Below are 16,574 nucleotides of genomic sequence, written 5' to 3' on the forward strand. Positions count from 1 at the left end.
TAGATATATCCCTAACACCACAGTTTGAATGCCAGCAAAATTGCTCTCCGCCACAGTTGAGTGCACTGGCATAAAGATGATATAGTTTAATATTTATATATCAACAAGGAACATCTACAGAAAATACTCACTCTAGTTCATAGAAGATTGAATGTGGACATCACAAGCAAGAAAATTACATATCTCAAAAACCATTACAGATTTAAGAAAATATAAAAGTCAATATAATTTCAAAAATAAGAAGTTACCAATTTAAATCTTTAAAAACTAGATATTTAAAAATTAGGCTGCAGGGGGGCAACCACTCAGATGTTGCCCCTCCGTGAGTGATCCTCAGGTGACCCAAGATGTTGAGTCTCTGGGGTGTGAGTTTGTGGAGAGGACTCAGGCATGTTGCACACCTTGGATTTTGTTCTCCTCCCCTAGATCTCTACAAATAAAACACACTAAGTTGTCTCAGGGCAAAGAGGAATGTGTTAAATTTCTTTTCTTAAATTGGTAGGGGCACAAGCACCTGGGGACTGAAAGTCTGGAAGTTCTTCTGAGCTGTTGTTTAAATGTTTAACAAGCGCTTAGTAAGTGACCGCTATTCATCAAGCTAGGTACTTTGAACATGTGTTGATAACCCAAGGTACTTCCCTGGAGTAGCTTATGGTCTCAGAAGATTGGTCACCTTTGCCATTATTAAGGGCATTATATTTTTCATGTTCACAAAATCAGACACACACACACACACTCACACACCATTAACAACAAACAAACTGAATCACTCCTGCCTGCGTTAGACACAATGAGTTCTGTTGATCCCCTTAACACCCGCAAACTGTTGTGCCAATTTACAACAATAACCATATGCAGCTTCCCATTTCTTCAAACTTTTACTTGCCATTCTCCCCCTGCATGCTTCTCTTTATCGTCTGTCTTATGTTCTCTCCTAAAATCCAAGAAAATCCCCAATGAACTACTGAAAGACCTTTTTATCCAGGATAAAAGGTTACGCCTATTCTGTGGCTTCTTGGGGTCTGGGTGAGGAGCAGGATTTCACTTACTTGGTAGATCCAGCAGTTAAAGTAACTTTTTAATACTGAAGAGAATAGAAATTAATTTCTCACCATCATGGGAGATAGATGTGGTCAGCAAGGGGAATGTTAGACTGACTTCCATTAGCTGTGCTCAAAAAAGAACATAGAGATTTTATTATCCAAAATTAGATGATGCTAATAGATGGAGCCTACTAATTTATCCTAAGAACTGCCATTGTATTAGGACAGGGTCATCCCATCTGAATTTAATTTTCTAATGAAAACAACACCAAAATGTTCCTGAGGTCCTTGTGAAGTTTTGAAATACTGTACTCCAAGTAGGTAAGTGGTGGGAGAGAGGGGGTAGCTGCCTGCAGGACTGTCTGAGGGGGGTGAAATTAACAGCTCACCAATCTGCTCAAACGGAATTCCTGTGAAAGTAAATCATAAAAATGACACAGCACCCGTACCACACATTCACTTGGAGATCCCTTTCTTACAGCCCACCCTCTCCTCCTCCAATACCAAAAATGCACAAATTAGCACTACATAGAATTTTCGTTGCGTTTGTGAACACTGAAACTCTGAGGTAGCTCTCAGTTAGTTTAGAAAGTTTATGTTAGTTTATGTTGCCAAGTTTGAGGATGCACACCTGTGACACAGTCTCAGGAAGTTCTGCCAACATGTGCCCAAGGTGTCCAGGACACAGCTTGGTTCTATGAATTTCAGGGAGACATGAGACATCAATCAATATATGTAAGAAGTACATTGGTTCCATCCAGAAAGGCGGGGACAACTAGAAGTAGGGAGGGGCTTTCCAGGTCACAGGTAGGTGAGGGACAAATGGTTGCATTCTTTTGACTCTCTGATAAGACTTTCCAAAGGAGGCCTCAGATAGGCATTCATCTCAGTGAACAGAGGGATGGCTTTGAACAGAATGGGAGGAAGGTTTGCACTGAGTAGTTCCCAGCTTGACTTTTCTCTTTAGCTTAGTAGTTCCACATATTGCTACATGGTTTAAAGTCCAAATCCAAATCCAAATTGCAAGCAAAAGCAGTTATCCCCAAGAGCCCTCAAACATGCTGAATGAAAAGTTCTTTCAGAAGACCTACAGGAGAATGATTTTTGAGCATTTGTATTCCAGTAGAATTGTTTTGGTAATTATCTACCCAATTTCCTTTAAAAGAGTCTCCTGAGGCATTTTCCGAAGACTAGAAGAAAATGAACAAAGGGTTCTTGTGGTTTATTAGAGGGGGAAAACAACTCCTATTATTTAAAGGATCTCAAAGGCAAAAGAAGGATTTTAAGTTGAAGGATAATAAAAAATACTGTGCAAAGATTTTAAAATTTGTTTTATTCCAATGAAAAGAAAATATTAAAGTAACCCAACCAATATTTTCTTGGGCATTAAAATTAATGATGTTTATTGTAATTCATATTTTGTCATTGCTTTTCATATCTGTATTATAAATATGCACCTTACAAATATATTGATATGGTTTGGCTGTGTCCCCACCCAAATCTCAACTTGAACTGTACCTCCCAGAATTCTCATGTGCTACGGGAGGGGCCCAGGGGCAGGCAACAGAGTTATGGGGGCAGGTCTTTCCCGTGCTATTTTTGTGATAGTGAATGAGTCTCATGAGACCTGATGGGTTTATCATGGGTTTCCGCTTTTGCTTCCTCCTCATTTTCTCTTGCTGCCACCAAGTAAGAAGGGCCTTTTACCTCCTGCCATGATTCTGAGGCCTCCCCAGCCATGTGGTACTGTGAGTCCAGTTAAACCTCTTTTTCCTCCCAGTCTCAGGTATGTCTTTCTCAGTAATGTGAAAATGAACTAATACATGTATTTTTCAGAAAACAGAAGCTATACTTGTACAGCCACTTATTTTTAAAAGTACTTTATGTTCTGAAAAAGTGCTGTGACTTGTTCTCAATCTATGTGAAAAAAACCTAAGGGTATTAAAAAGTGTTTGCTCTCTGTCCTTAAATAAGTTGTGAGGCACTATGCGTTGAAACTTCTGACAGGGCAAACGGCTGATCGAAACTTGTAAGGCCTTACATCGTAACTCAAGCAGGCACCATTGCATTACATTATGCTGTTAGACTTAAGGCTATAGTAGAATCGCATGAGCAATTATATATGTTATCATAAATCAATGAATAATGCTTGTATTAATTATTTGTAGAGTCTTGCTTTTGGTCTCACACAGGACTTTAAATTTGGAGTGATTTGGGGACAGAAAACAAAACCACACCCTCATTAGGTCATAATTGCTTTCTAACTTGATCTCTGGAACATTATTTACCTAAGTAGATTTCACTTATTAGTCTTGTTAGCAATGAAGTAATCATATTTGTTATCCAAAGTTAAACATGATGTTCTGTTGGCTTTTTGTCAATTTTAGAAGGGATGTAAAACCTTGGCATATAGCTGAAATGTTTTACATGATAGAAGATATTTTATTTTTCTTTATATAACAATCCAATATTCCTACACACACAACAAATAGACTCTTCTGAGAGTGTATGAAAGTAGAGGCCGGGCACGGTGGCTCACACCTGTAATCCCAGCATTTTGGGAGACCAAGGCAGGCAGATCACTTGAGGTCAGGAGTTTGAGACCAGCCTGGCCAACAGGGTGAAACCCCGTCTCTACTAAAAATACAAAACAATTAGTTGGGCGTGGTGGCAGGCACCTGTAATACCAGCTATTTGGGAGGCTGAGGCAGGTGAATTGCTTAAACCAGGGAGGTGGAGGTTGCAGTGAGCCAAGATCGCACCATTGCACTCCAGCCTGGGCGATAAAGTGAGACTTTATCTCAAAAAAAAAAAAAAAAAAAAGAAAGAAAAGAAAAGAAAAGAAAAAGAAAAGGGGGGTAGAGGAAATGGTTATCAAATGGGTTAGAATAAAATAGGTTGGGTGAATTGATATCTCATTTTAATATTTTAATTTTGTTTCAGGAAATTTTAGGTGGGGCAGGAATTCATCAGCATGTTTAACAAAGCCATGAGGTAAAAAGGCTCTCATGGATTGACCAGCTAAGCAAAGGCTAACAGTAGGAGACCATTGAAAGAGGCAAAGGTGGAAAAAGTGGCACCAGCTGCACTGTGCTAGGGAGAGCTGCACTGGTCCAGTTTCTCAACTGTAGTTGTCAAGACCCAAGTATTTGCCAAGCACCATTCCAGATGCCGTTTGCCTTAAAGTTCGGGTTATAAGGAAGAACAGAAAAATGAGCAGCTATTAAACACCTGTCTTTACATAATATTATTTAATTTCACAGCAATCATAAGCTATTATAAGATAAATATTGATACTCTTATTTTCCATAGGTTCAGTGAAATCAGGCAATCTACTCTCAGTTCATTCCCTACATAAAGCAATACATCTTGGACTTGTGATTTAAACAAGTGCTTATCCAAATATCCATGCAGCTTTGTCAATGAGAATGAGGAAAATTTACAAATATTGTGGAAAATAGCAACCTTTGTACCCCAAATTACTTAATGGTACCTAGTTTTTCAGACACATACAAATTTGAACAGCGAATTATGCAAAGATAAAGTTTTATGTAATAAATGAATATGTACCCTGATTAATATCTCTATTTCTTTCATGGAAGATAGGAAGTGCATGGAAAGAATAAGAGATGTACAACTTTATAAATGTTTTCATTTATTCTATGAAAGATTTAATATCTAACTTTAGCCCTCAGTCTGACTGACACTTTAACTACTACTGGAAAAATTCAGAAAATTTGACAGATATTAAAATTATCTTGGCTGTAAAACTTAATTTTTCTCGAAACTTTTCCCTGGGTTCATGTTAAACTGTTAACCGTTGAGTAGAGGGTTTAAGAGGTTTATGAAAACAGTACTGAGTCACAGACACGGGAGGGACGTCTACCTCTCAATCCTGAAATGGGTGTGTAATTGGTTTAATGGGTGTGATGTTGGCCATTACTCTGGATGTAAGTTGTCCCATTTGGTATTTTGTAACATCCCAGTTCCTGTTGGCTGAGAGTGAGCCACGTCCTCATCTAATCCCCTGTGGGACTGCCACACCTAGAAACAGTCGAGTGCGGTTTCCTTGCCACTTATGCCTCATGGGAGACACGGTGGATTGCCTTGGACCCTCTTGTGCCTAAATATTTTGTGACACCCTTTCTATTCTGTGACTAACACACACCACGACAACACATGAAAGTTTCCTATGAAGCTTGTCATCTCCTCAGTTTTCATCTAGGAAGTGGGGCACCTATTATCTTAACTCTGTGATGCCCAAACTTAAAAAGGATACTATGTAATTTTATTCTGTCTTTCAGACTTATCTATGAGTGAAGGTAGTTGTTGTGGAGGGGAGGTAGGATGTCTGCCTCTAACCTATAGACTATTCCACCTTCTTTTCATCTGCCCCAAACAGAAGGTATTTTATATCATGTGGGAAGGGAGTGGGGCATGCTGGTCATTGCTGACTCAGGTCATTTGAGCTTAAAGAGTAGAAATTTGCACTTTTGCTGTCTTGTCTGTTTTGCCAACTCTACCCCCAAGCCCCAGGGCAACAGCAGCTCCAAGAACCATATAGGGGACAGTCACAATTAAAAGGAAGTGTATGGTCAGCAATGAGGACTTGGAATCGAATTCTATTTCTACCACCATTTATCTTTTGCAACTTGATGCATATACTCAATCAGTAATGCAAATATTAATGAATTTTAAAAATATTCCATTTTAAACTGAGATCATTATATTCTGACACCTGGATGAAAGAGAAATATTTGATTAGTCATGCAGATGTTTCTAGACATTTATTTAGTGTTGTATATACAATAAAAATGGCTGAATCTGTTTTGATTCTGGGGACTGTTTGGGGACTGTGTATCCTAACGACATGGAACACATTATTTTAAATTTTGAAACCAGTGGAGATACAAGCAACACCCTTGAAGGAACCAGAGGGTAGGAGGAAATGATGTAATTTGTGAAAAATTAAAAAGAAAACAAACAATATTGACTTATTTTTATCTTCTACTGTTCATTCTACCCAATGGCTAGCTATATTTTTTAATTTGCCTGTGATATTCATTGAATGAAGTCATTTTATAAAGACAAAAATATGATGCTGGTACTTTTCCTATAAATCAAAACTCTTTCTACATGCCTAAGTTCCTGGGATTATTTTAGACACAAAAGTCAGGAAAACTATTTCCAAAAATACACATATTTTCTAACTGCTTGTTTCATTTTTATGAAATTGAGTTCTTCTAAAAGGCCTGATACTACACTAGCCTCAAACAGGTCATATATCAGAAGAAGTCAATAATGCTTGGATGATTTAATCGTTTGCATCCTAAAATTTTTGCAGAAATTTTTGAGTAATACATTTTTTGACAAACACACATAATTTTTCTTTTATGAAAACTGCAATTTTTTAGGGGACATAGAACATTTTTTAAAGGTAAAAATAAGTTTATGCCATAATCGATCACTCAGCTGCAGCTTTAAAATGGTTATTTATAAATTGCTTAATCTTCTTGCCTTTTTAAATGGGTATTTTCATTATTTATTCAATTAATGTTGTAAACACAGTATTGATTCAAAGAGTAATGCTTTTCATAAAATATATCTGACCATAAAATTAGGCAGTAAAAGTTAAAATATAAAAACTCCTGGATCGGTTTCATCATCCCTTTAGAAATGCACGTAAGCCTTATGCTTTGGGGTTATAGACACAGAGGGGACAATTAAAATAGTAGATGCACGTATTCTCGAATATGTGAGAATCATTAGGGGTAGTTATTTGATTGAACATATTTTAATTCTACTTTTAGGAAGATATTTTAATTTAGAATATTCTCTGCCTGTTTAATAAAAAGTTATTTCTTATACGCAAAGAATATGCATATTGGAATATAACTTTTGAAACTATTTTGTCCAATGCTTTTTTTTTTTTTTTTTTTTTTTTTTTTTAAGAGACAGGGCTTCGCTCTGTCATCCATGCTAGAGTACAGTGGTATGATCATAGCTCACTGCAGCCTTGAACTCCTGGACTCAAGTGATCTTCCTGAGCAGGTGGGACAACAGGCACGCACCACCATGTCCAGCTAATTATTTTAATTTGTGTAGAGACAGGGTCTTGCATTGTCTCCCAGGCTGGTCTCAAATTCCTGGCTTCAAGCAGTTCTCCCACCTCTGCCTCCCAAAGGGCTGGGTTTACAGGTGTGAGTCACCATGCCTGGACCTAATTACACTTAATTTAAATTTGTGGATCCTGAGACTCAAAGAGATCAATAAATTTGTCCAAAGCATCATCATGTGTAATTAACTAATTTAATTTTTCCCACTTTACACACACCCTGTGATCTCTATACATACACACCATCTAATGCAGTTTTTAAAATGACTCATTTAATGGTGAGTTATTATCCTATTTCTCTTCCTTTGGATGAAGATTCATTCCTAATACAATTTATTCTGTACTTTCAAACCACCATCAAAATATTCTACTGAACACACCTGTATGGGTTTGGTCTATGAGGAATTTTGGGTACTTCTAAAATTTGAATCATTTTCAAACTATCTCTTGCATAGATCTTTCTATCACCACTGCTAACTTAGTCCTGAGCTGACTTCTCTTCTATACACTGCAGTGATCACCTTATTGGTCTCCCTCCCCAATCAATACTACACACTACTGCTAGAGTTATTGCCCTTACCCTGTTGTAAAACATTCACTTCCTATTGCTTAGAATAAACGCCAATTACTTAGCCTAACATTTAAAAATTTCCATTAGATGACCCCAACCTATATTTCAACCTTCTCCCTCTACCTCTACTCTCACATGCTCTAACTCCCAAATCACACGTGGCTGTTACCTATTTGCCATTCTTTCTGTTTGCCCAATATATTTTTCCTATCCATCTTAATTCAAGTTTTCTCATACATCTGAAATTATGTAGTAGATTTATGTATGATTCAGACAAAATCTCACCTTCTTACAAGCCAGTCACAAATGTCACTATTCGAAATTCATCCCCTCTCCTATACTGTCATAAGATTGTTTAAATGTTAATCATAGCACCTATGACAGTCTTCTACTAAACGTATTCATGTATGGCTGTCTTTGTCCCTAAAATAACAGCAAGCATATGGAGGCAAGAGAACATTTCCATTTGTTTCTGTTAATCCACAGAGTATTCAACAACAAATGTATGTTGATTGACTTGATTTGATTGAACATTTGGGTGGTTTTAAAATATATTACGTGTTTTCTTATCCTGTTAATATGCTACACCACATCATGTATTTTCCTTGCTAACTCAGGACAACATTTATTAGCATTTATTATACTGAGTTATAATGCCCTCAAGAGCCACTAAAGCATATCAAATTCTTTGCCCCTAGACTAAGTAGCTACTGACTGCAGAGATTTGATTCGGGGAGTTTTATATCCTGGGAACTCCTTACGCCAGCAGCTTTATTTTAATCAATCGCCTGGGGTAGGCCTGAAGGTGTTACTATCCCTCTCCGATAGAAGGAGCATCAAGGTCTTCCTAGCAGCAGTTTGCTTCTAAGACTTACTGTCCTTTCTGGTTGTTGGATGAAATGCTACACGCATCAATGCTTCCGAAGAGTTAGACTTTTTCTCATTGAGAAATAAGAAACAACTTACTTAACTCTGGGCAAGAAAAAGTTGGAGTTTGAGTTTTGACAGCCTGGCTTCTCACTGGGATGGCTGCCCTCATTTCACAGCAGGGGAGACCGCACTGAGGTCGAATGTTTTCGGGGGGCAGGACAAGCCCGCCACTGTGCCCATTCCCTCGCCCTCCTCCGTGTGGAGTGGAACGCCTTTCTTGGGGTGGACATCCTCAGCCCGGCAGCCTAGCTATTATTGCTTCCTTCTCAATTGAAGTGGAAATTGTGGCACTACTGTTTTTTGGCTAGAAGGTCATGGGGCGTTAGGTCACTGGAGCCCTCAAGAGACATAAAATACAGCAAGGGCAAAAATCCAATGCCAGCTGAGAGAACAGGGATTTGATTTCCTATGGGAACTTCCAGTAATGTTCCAGTCCTTCCAATTATGGTCCCTGCCCCCCGCCACCCCAAGTTATTATTTCTTCGGGATTCAATAATGTTCACTGTTCATTTCTTTTTTTGGCTTTTCCCTCCTGTACTTTTTCAAGCAGCCTCAGTTTTTCCAAGTGGATGTTTCTTTCTCCCCAGAAAGTTAATAGATGTATTCATTTTATCTGAGTTGTCAGAACAATTTATCAATCTTTTTGCTTTAATAAAATTTATATTTGAGATTTTTTTCAGAATCTTTCTCATGAACAAAAATCATCCCAGGTGGCAATTGGGAACACATAAATTGTATTCACCGAAGGAACGACAAGCACCAATTTGTTCCTCTCCTCCATTTCCTCCTGGAGCTCAGCTCATGCTTAGCTGCCAGAAGGAAATGCTTCTCCGAGTAGTTTTTATGTGGTCATAGATTTAGGCCAGGCACTGCATTTCTGCTTCTTCAAAACAACGCTTTCTGTAAAAATAATGGCAAGCCCAGAAATCTGGAAATCTGTTCTTATTCTGCCTCCATTGCAAATGCATAGCGACCTTAAGTAAGTGTCTGAGCCTCAGTTTCCTTCCGATGAAGATAACAATCTCTGGCCTCCTACCTTATGGAGTGATGTAAAGATCAAGTGAGAATGTCCAAGAAAAACATGGAAATCTATTAAATACTAAAGATAAAGAGATAATTAATGTGACCATACTTCCTAAACTATAAAGAAATGTGTAAGAGCAATTAAGCTTATTGATTATAATTGTTCCCCAAGAGTCTGAGCACATTGGCTATGGGTCAGGAAGAGCAATACTGTACATTTAGTTGCCACTTTCTTGTCCTTGCTGTGTTAAACTCACCTCCTGCCTGCCCTTCGGGAAGGCTTTCTCCTCATGACAACCCAGTCAGTATCTTGCCTGCAGCCATAAAACTGAGCTTATCTCAAAGGAAAATACCCAGGTTTAGTAAATACAGAAACATTCCTGGAAACTCATTCAAGTACCTTACTGCCTCTATTTTCAGGGACCCAGTGGCCCTCACATTATTTTGATATTTACGTCCTAGGAAGATTGTGGATATTTAAAGCTCACGTGGTGTGCAGATCAGGGGAGGGGGAAAAAATGTCTTATACCTCCCTACTTGGACCACCAGTTATTCTTTTGGAAAATTACAGAGTGAAAAAAATCTGAGGGCTTGAAATAGATCTTGTATTTATATCTGAAGAATCTTGATTTGTATGGAAAGCCTGATGTTTCCTGGCTAATTGTGATCTGAAGAAATACTGCTAGTTTCCTGCCGCATGGTAGTGACAAAATAATACCAGCAGACCTAAACACATAAAAATGTTGAGGTGAATGCAGTCTTGCTTCTTTCCCAACCCCACCTCAAACGTGCCATTTATACAAGGCAAGTTCCAAGAACATGCATCTGATTTTGGATTGGCCTTTCAGAGAATGTTTCCTCCATTCATAGAACTTGAAAGGTTTGCCATATTGTTTCAGATCTATTTTTCTTTCAGGAATAAAACAGATATTTCAAGGGGGTTAAGTAGGTATAGTATCTCTATGACTCATGTTTTGTAGTTTCTTATTTAAATACAAACAAACAAACAAACCCAAAACAACCTATTAGGTAGATTATATTTTTCATTTTTCACATTAATTTTAAACAAATCAAGTCTTTAAATTAAGAGATGTACTTAACAGTCACAACTTATGAAAGTTGAAGCCAAAAGTTAAAGTCCCTACTCTTTCCCAAACATTACCGTGTCTCTCTTAGTTCACTAATTAATGATGCTCATTAATAGCATAGACCACACAAGCTGTTCCCATTCTGTGGGAACACGCAACCTCAGTAGTACACTCAGTGCCATTCGGGGATCCTGTTTTCCCTCCAAGTTTGCTTTATATTTTATACTGAGCGTGAATATTCTGAAATATTTCACTATCTGTAGACGCCAACCAGGTCTCTAACTCCACAGATATCTCCTGTGGGTAGGGCATGTCCAGTCGCACTGTGATTTAAGTACATACATTTTGACATTTTCTTCTTATTATTATTATTTTTTTGTCTTTTTTGGTTCCCAAGCATCAAACAATATTGATTCTAATTTGGCAGCGTCTCTGTGTTCTTTCTGTTCTGCCCACACAATAACTGACCAGACCACTTTAGAAGACTCCTCTCTGGGGACTCCTTGCCTCCAAACTGAATCTCCTCTGTTCTTCGCTTCACATTCATTCCTGGGTAACTAAAACACAGGTCAGGTAATATCTTTTACTTCCTCCGTTTTTCTTCAACAGCTCTCTGATGCCAGCAACAAAAAAACATTCCCCAGTGTTGGAGGTGGGACCTGGCGGGAGGTGACTGGATCATCGGAGTGGGTTTCTCATGAATGGTTTAGCACCCTCCTCTTAGTGTGTTCTCATAATACTGAGTTCTTGCAAGATCTGATTGTTTAAAAGTGTGTGGCACCTCCCTCTCTCTTTCCTGCTGCTGGTCTCAACATGTGAGACGCCTGATCCTGTGCCTTCCACCACAAAGGTAAGCCTCCAGAGGCCTCCCCAGAGGCAAATGCCGATGTTATGCTTCCAGTACAGCCTGCAGAACCATAAGCCAATTAAACTTCTTTTCTTAATAAATTACTTAGTCTCAGGCATTTCTTTATAACAATTCACGAACAGCCTAGTACACCCAGCTTTCATCAAATGTCAATGTCTCACGATGGAGACATGCTCATAGAGCCTATTATAAACTCTCTAACCTTAGGGGTTGGGTGTGTTTTTAAATCCCATCAACTCTCGGCACTGATCACAGTGCTTGAATCATAACTATTTGCAAAATAAATAGAGGGAGGGTGGGAAAAAAGAGAAACAAAAACTCAAATTCTGTTACAATATAAGCTACAAAATTCAAGTACGTATAATGTACTGTAAGGAGACAGATGAGATATAACTGATCAGTTATACATCGAATCAAACTTTACAACCGTTTTGATCACCTGCTGGGTATAAACTTAATGGAGAATAGGGACTCAGGAGTATCTCATCAAGAACTGCTAAGGACTTAAGATTTTGCCCTATTTGGAAAGTTATGAGTTAGTCTGAGCCATTTCCTGGATACTAGCAAGAGACACAAGCCTCCAGGGTCAAAGATAAAGGGCAATTTTTTACTCAAAGCAAAAGCAGTAGTGAGAGTGTCAGCACTTTTGTAAGTTCCTGAGCCAAATTTCCCACAAGAAGCCAGTCCATACCTGCACATTGCAGTGGGAGCTGTGTTAGAAAAGAGACACTCTGGGCTTTAAGAATAATATTAAGATGGGTAGGGAGCATACTTTCCCTTTTGTTTTGGGAGAAGAAACTTTGTCTTTCAACACTCTAAGAAAACCTGCCCTTTGCTCCAGAAGAAACACTGCCTCTGTCTTCCAAAGTTGTTCACTGTACGGTATCTTTAAAAAGATAATTGGGCAAAGGCAGTGAGCACCTCTGCTAACAAGACTTGCAGAAGCATGAGAAAGCCATGTAGAATTGTCTCCTGACTTCCCCTTTCTGGTTCTATGTCATAAACCCATATGTGGTACATTAAATGGGTTTTATTTCCATTTTTAAGGGCAGCCTATACATGGTTGAACAGGTAGGTGTAGATAACAGAGCAATCCCAGAGAGGCAGATTTACTATGAACCCGATGAAGCTTAAACTTCTGAGTTCTTTACCTCTTCCAAGGCTCTGTAGTTACTTATGTATGAATAATCTTTTATTCTTTTTCTTTGAGAGGGCTGTGCAAATTATGAAAACCTCAGACTCCCAAAACTCTGGATCCACCAACCCTTGCCGGAGTGTATGCAGCTCTCACTTAAAATGAGGGTGGGATGCATGTGTGCTAGAAAAGGCTTCAGGTGTGACTTCTGTTCATTGAAGAAGCACTATAAAGAGTAGGACTATAAACTCTAGTGATGTTATTTAGTTCGAATGTGAAAATTATTAAAGGATAGTCAGAACAATTTCGATAAATAAGATGTTTCTAAAAAATATTTCAAATGTAATAATCAATTTTTTTAATGGAAAGGATATAAAACGTCTTATTTCACATAGGTAAATTCCATCGTTGTTTATTTTTGTCTTGTAAAATCTACTGTCCTACTCAGAGTCACCTTCATTTGATGTCTAAGCCTCCCACAATCTAAAAATGTTTGTTATTAACACTTAATACTTTTTAACATTAAGTGGACCTTTATGTGCATATCTGAGAGACTATAGATAAACATGGATGGGCCTTTTCATCATTAACAGAAAAATACATTTATAACTTACAGCCATTTTCTCTGAAGCTAAAGCTCGAGATCTGCATCTATTCAGTAAGATAATTTCACTAACTTGTCTTCATACATTGCTTTGGTTGTATACATCCAAAGTTGTCGCTCAAGCCACTCAGCTTTGAATTTAAAAGATGAATGTTTATCACTCAAGGCAACAATCATAATCATTTCCTTTCTTCAGTTCCATTAACATGAAAAAAAAATTAGCAAACAGAATATACATGCCTTTCACAGCATGTGATATTTTCAGCCTAACCTATTTTTAATTAAAAAGTCCATCAGTAAGTCATATCAATGGACTAATGTCTAGCTGAAATTAAATACTTACCATTAATTCTAATAGATATAAAAAGTAACTTTGGAAACATACATATTCACTTAGTTCATTTTATTTTTAAAAATTCTAAAATATTTGCTATTCCAGGAGAAAAACACACTCAATTTTTTTCTTTAATTTATACTAATTTTTCCAAATTTATTTCTAAGGTTTATATATAGTCTCTTAAAGTATAAGTAACATTTTGCCTATAAAGTAGATCAACACCCAATCTTTCTAATACCATCCTCCAATATAAAAAGAAGTGGTTGATTTTAGGACTGAGGCAGGAAATATACAGGATGGGGCTGGAGCATTTTGTAGGATCAGAAAGTAAGCAAGTGCTACACACACACACACACACACACACACACACACACACACGTAGTATTGATACGGCTCCAATGATTGGAGGAACACCAGATTCTTCTTCTCCTGTCGGATTAGACAAAAACCACAAGAACACTCGTGGAGTGGTTTTAAGGAGCAGAGAGTTTAATAGGCAAGAAAAAAGAGAAGGCAAAAGGCAGAAGGAAGAGGCTCCCCCATACAGAGACAGAGGGAGGGGGGCTCCAAAGCAGACAGAGAAGGCCCCCAAGTAGGGGGGAACCTGCCAGGTGTATATAGAGGCTGGAGGAGGCGGTGTCTGATTTGCATAGGGTTCTGGGGATTGGTTTGACCAGGCATCACATTCACCTAGCCCTGGAAAAAACTGGCCCGCCCACCCTAGCCTTTTAATATGCAAATGCAGGGTGCCATGATGTTCTACACACGTGGGGACACGTGGGGGCGGCCATGTTGCCAGGCACTTGTGGGACAAGGGCAAGAACACAAAGATGGGAATGGCCCTGTGGGGAGGACCCATTTCTAAGGCATGCATTTGCATGTCAAAGGTTGCCTGCCGTGCTCTAAGAGCCCCAGCTTTCCTTCTAGACAAGAAACGTTTCTGGCGCAGCTTTGAAAGAAACAAAAACTTTTCCTCTCTATCTGCCTAAAATAATTTCTTAATAACTCCTACCACAGTATGTCAAAGAGAAAGGGAAGCCAGCCAAAAGACCTCCCAAGATACAAGGCTAAAATAATACATATAGAGTATATAGAGGAATGTTATATTACAAACCAAATTATAAAATGCATCTATACTGAATACAAGTCTATGATTGAACGAATACATCAGTAAATGGGGAAGAATACACAAATCTCCCTTGCAAGAGGCAGAACAGAACTCCCTTCTCTTTAAGGGTGTGCTACACATATTGAGTTCCTTCTAAGCAGTGAAACGTAAAAAAGGAGGGAAAGAAAAGCAGCTTTGCAGTGGAGAACTCTGACAAATAATACTTCAGCCCAGTGATCAAAGTGAACATCAACAGTAGTAAGTAATGTTGGTAATATGTATATTTGATATGATGTGATGAGAATGGTACTTTATCTTTGTTGTCTTCCTCCTTTCTCCCCCAAACCTATAATTCCAACCAAATCATGACTCATTAAAAAAATTAGTCAAATCCAAATTGAGTGACATTTCACAAAATAACTGAGTGATATTCCTAAAAATTGTCGAAATTGTAAGAAAAAAGAAAAAAAAAAAGAAAATTAGGCCAGGCGTGGTGGCTCATGCCTGTAATTCCAGAACTTTAGGAGGCCTAAGCGGGTGGATCATCAGAAGTCAGGAGTTTGAGACCAGCCTGGCTAACATGGTGAAACCCTGTCTCTACCAAAAATACAAAAAATTAGCTGGGCGCAGTGGTGGGCTCCTGTAATCCCAGCTACTCGGGAGGCCAATGCAAGAGGAGGCAGAGGTTGCAGTGAGCTGAGATTGTGCCATTGCACTCCAGCTTGGGCAACAAGAGTGAAACTCCATCTCAAAAAAAAAAAAAAAAAGAAAAAGAAAAAGAAAAGAAAATCGAAGAAACTGTCATGGCCAAGATCCTAAGAAGATGTGATGACTAAGTGTAACGTGATATCCTGGATGGGATTCTGGAACAGTAAAACAAATCAGGTAAAATCTAAGGAAATATGAACAAAACATAGACTTTAGACAACAGAATTATCTCATCAGTTATAGAATAAAGAAAAAGAAACCTCACTGTCAATTAATCGTCAGGTAGCTGTTTAAACAAATACTTCATGAAAACCTCAAATTCTATTTTAAATAGAACTGTCATTTTCCATTACTCTTCTTTGCATTTTCTTCTCTTTAGGCAGTTTACAGTTTGCTGCAATGTATGTTGAGGTACAGAAACACAATCCATATAAATCTAGTTAGATAAATAGAAGAATCAAAGATTTGAGATTAGAATAAGGATAGATAAAAAAATAACAGCTTCTGAAAATAGGTATATTGAATAAAAGAGTGCTTAAAGGGATGAAAAATAAAACATGGAAAAGACAAAATGGCTATCTGACACAGGCTTGCTGCTGTTTGTGATCCTATATTCATAAGGTACTAGAATTTGTGTTTACTATATGGTGGTCAAAATAGAAAATAAACTTAACAATTATTAAAGTATATTTGACATCATGAAACTGCTAACAGAACTAACAAAATGTGATGTACAATGGCAAAAATGAAAAAAGTAATATAAAACCAACTCTTGGTGAGGACATGGAGCAACTGAAAGTCTCCTACATTGCTAGTGGGAAGTGTAAATTGGTACAACTGTATGGATAACTATTTATCAGTATTTACTAAAGGTGAAGCTATGCATACCTTATAACTAATAATTTCACACCTGGGTGTACACTCATCAGTAACACACACACGTGTTCACTAAAAGACGTGTTCTAAAATGTTCATTTCACTATTCATAATAACCAAAGCTATTGGTTTTTCATAACAAACTATGAATCGTTATTCATACGAACC

The sequence above is a fragment of the Chlorocebus sabaeus genome, chromosome 22 (assembly GCF_047675955.1).
Source record: "Chlorocebus sabaeus isolate Y175 chromosome 22, mChlSab1.0.hap1, whole genome shotgun sequence".
Classification (NCBI taxonomy): Eukaryota; Metazoa; Chordata; class Mammalia; order Primates; family Cercopithecidae; genus Chlorocebus; species Chlorocebus sabaeus.